We start from the raw sequence: 3,795 nt of genomic DNA on the forward strand, positions 1-3,795 counted from the left end.
CTATTTTAAGCTTCCTTTTAGACAACGCACTGACTTCTCTTTTAGTCCCCTTTCACTCGCTAACCCCCTCGCTCCTCTTACTTTCAACCCTTCTGTTTTTACTCTTTCACTTTTCCCGGATACCTCTACTTCCCCCTCCCCAGCTCCAGCCTCCTCTTTGCGCAGGAGCCCGCCCTCTTACTGCCAAGTCCCTAGAGGTACCACAGCAAGTGGCAACTCAAATTATGTGTTTTATTAGCTAATTACAGATCAATTGACTCAGCCTCTTCCCGATATTGTTTTAATTGGAACTACCTCGTAGGCTTTTAATTTATGATTGCCTTTTTACAATAGGTATGTGGCGCTACTTATTTTGAGAGTGTATGGGGTAGAGATGAACTCATCTTAACTACCACAGCGGATGTAGTTATTAAAGGCAATCAATTGCCAACTTTTTTTTGGGTGGGTACAACATTAGGCGATGAAGTTCCCTTCTGGAAACCGCATAGGTTACTTGGCTCCAATGTCAAACAGTATTATTATTATAGTGCAATCCAAGCCGAAGTCAGCACTGAAGGAAACAAATATAGGAAGGAAACTCTTGTTTTGATCTATTTAGTATGGTTTAAACGTCAGAGCAGTAGTTATGGAGAGGTACCAGGCTATCTGTGTCGCCTAATTTTTAAGTTGTGTTTAAGAACTGCGATTCTGACACCAGCGATTATTACCAGGTAAAGACAAGGGATTAACATATATTTTGCGCACAAATATCCTGCTCTATAGCTGTTGGTGCATCCATGCATTGTGCAGGGTGAATATATTTTTACTGCATTTCTGGTAGTGCAATTTTACACGACTATAGATGGCCATAGTTTTGTATTTGTATACAATTCTTTACATACTATGTATTATTTCACTTAGTACTTGGAGTATTCAGTAGAAACGCTCTTTTTGTAACTAGATTATTTATGCTCGCATATGGGGTTATTTTATATATATATATATATATATATATATATATACACACACACACACACATATATATATATATATATATATATATATATATGTGTGTATATATATATATATATATATATATATATATATAGATGGATACATCGATATAGATATGTGTGTGTGTAATTTTGGGGGGTTTAGGTGGTACGTTTTTTATTGGGTTAAAAATAAGAACATCTGGACGTTAAAAAATGCAACATTAAAACAAATAATTAGTTATATATTAAAAAAACAGAACGAATTTATTTATTTCATTAGATGCATGCTTTGGATTTCAAGAAAACACGCAATGTGGTTATAGTGCCTAAATCCGGTTAATGTTAAGAACAACCCTGTTTACCACATGTGTACTAAAATTTGTAATGAAGATGGCCTCAAAATGAAGATAACTACACAATGCCTTTTTTCACTTGTTTTCTTAATTGTCACTTTCAAGAGGTTCTGATTAAGATGTGTGGTTCAGCCACATTCACGATGTCCTTGTCTCCTTAGAATCGAAATAGACACACATACTCCTTTTGTGTAGTTTAATGCAGGGCCATACTAAATGAGCTAAGCAAGCACATAAATAACGGTTGAACTAAATAAATTAAACAAACCTAAATAATAGCAAAATACATACAACAATCCGTTTCTGCATCTGTTCAGATTAGACAAACTGTTTATTTGGAACTTGCAATCCAATTTAGGAACTGTTTCTTGCAAAGTGTTTTTAATACCTACACGATATTTAAACAATAATTAATCATTCCATTCGTAATTTTACTACCAAGGTGATATTAAAAAATGTGTAATTCTATTGGGAGTCCTTGATATGCTTTGATGTAGAAACTTATCCGAAAATTAAGTAGAAATTGCTTTATACAGTGATGCAATTAATGTGTTGCTTCTATTGATAACATGCTACTTTGTTCCTTGATAGGAATTATTAGTCAGATATTTGCTGAATTATTTCACTTGTGGATTTTTCGTGTGATCTGAGGTTATGCTTCTTTGATTGTTAATAGCTCTAATTGGGAACTGCAAACATGGAAGGGGGGCGTGGGGGCTGAGGTTATTCAAACATAAAAGATTTATACTTTAATTAGCGTAATATAAACTGCGTACAACACTGCTCATAATAAGGATGCAAGCAACATTTTATGAGGCTGAGTTACGCTAAAACTGTTAAGAGTACTTTAGGAAATGATGCGATTTAATGGCTGCATTTGGCTGTCTTTCAATGCATCTCCCTTTTCATTTTCTATTTTAGGTTTATTCACTATTTCTTTAAATTACATTAAGCCATAGTTCTCAACCAACCAGGGACACACACAGACATGATCAGGCAGACTTTTTAAACATTAACACTATTAACTTGATAAATTAACAGAATAACAGAATGTGAATTAACATAAATTTTCGGATCCAAAAGAAATCTATAGCTTTAATTACTATCAATATTTATCAAGTGCAATTCCCTTTTCTCAACAGTCAACAGTTTTAAGAGGGATTAAGAGAAACAGACCTAAAATTTAAGTCAAAATCAGGGACAGCTGAGAGATATTTAAGCCTTATTTATTTTTGCGTGTTACTCTGTAGCCCCTTTCATTTATTGCACGGTTGGTGCAGGTGACTCTGCAGAGGTAAGAGCATGGAACAGAAGACACGTTCTTATTCTTTCTCTCGCTTTATCGTAGTTATTGGGGAAAAACTGGAATTAACTTTGTTTCCCCAAACATCACTTTAACAGAATAAAATGTATTTATGTTGTTTCATTCCATATATTGAGGTGATTCAGATAAAAAATAACGATTTTATGCAAGTGGAGGAATCTTAGGAACTATTTATTATTTTGTTGTGTGTCTGAAAATCTCTGGACATTTGCCCTTTTCATATATTTTTGCATTTCGCAAATAATGACCCATCTTTGGTAGGTACGTCCTTGCTATATATAGAAGGCACAGTACCACAAATATCATTGTGTACCAAATACTGATATTGAAAATTAATTGAAACGTGCAACAAATCGTGTTTTGCCTAACTTGCGATCTAGCAATTAAAACGTACTTGCCAATCATCTTTTGCCTTTCATTTGTTTGACAAAATACTAATATTAGTATGTCTTGTCTGCTATCATACCACTCATCTGCTCCCGATTTTCAGGGATGTCTCTGATTTTGATTCAAGTTTCGGTCCTTCTTAATCCCTCCTAAAACTGGAGACTTTTGGACAAAAGATGCCGGATTACACTTAATAAATAATGGCAATAATTAGAGCTATAGGTTTGTTTTACTTCAGAAAATTTATATTAATTTACGTTTTCTTATTCTGCCATTGTCTCAAGTTAATAGCAACTTAAGTCAAGTAACTGTCCCTGTACAAATTTAAACTAAATGCTAACCACTTTATTACAACTCTAGCACCCCACCTTTTTCCTCCTCCTTCCCTGCATCTCCTGTTACCCACTTTCTCTCTCAACCTTGCCCTATTCCACACCCCCCACCAACGTCCCTTACTCCTTATATTACTACTACAATCTTCTGTTCACTAACTCTTACAGACCCCACACAATTTCATACCTTGTTCTATAGTACTTAATCCCAAACCACTCAATTGTATGCTTAATCTGAATCTCATTTGGTATCACTCAGAATCTTATTCTCACAGTTTATTTCCGTAATCTACTCATTATATTCAGAACATCTATACATACTGTCTCTTTCTTACTTATAATACCTGCATATATATGCATATATGTAAATATGGCAAACAAGTAATCTTGGCAAATACAGAGCAAGGTCAAACATACTTTGTCTT

General features: G+C 34.4%; 1 protein-coding gene across 1 annotated transcript in view; it reads right to left on the reverse strand.

The window, feature by feature from the left end:
• The window catches only part of LOC122804978 (motor neuron and pancreas homeobox protein 1-like), a 212,797-nt gene extending 212,609 nt beyond the window's left edge, over positions 1-188 (reverse strand). The window contains exon 1 of the mRNA XM_044075224.1: positions 1-188. This exon is cut by the window's left edge and continues 888 nt beyond it. The gene's annotated coding sequence lies outside the window, so the exon portion shown is untranslated.
• Between the last annotated feature and the right edge of the window lie 3,607 nt (positions 189-3,795).

This window comes from Protopterus annectens, chromosome 6.part0, assembly GCF_019279795.1.
Source record: "Protopterus annectens isolate FY-2018-M chromosome 6.part0, PAN1.0, whole genome shotgun sequence".
Taxonomy (NCBI): domain Eukaryota; kingdom Metazoa; phylum Chordata; order Ceratodontiformes; family Protopteridae; genus Protopterus; species Protopterus annectens.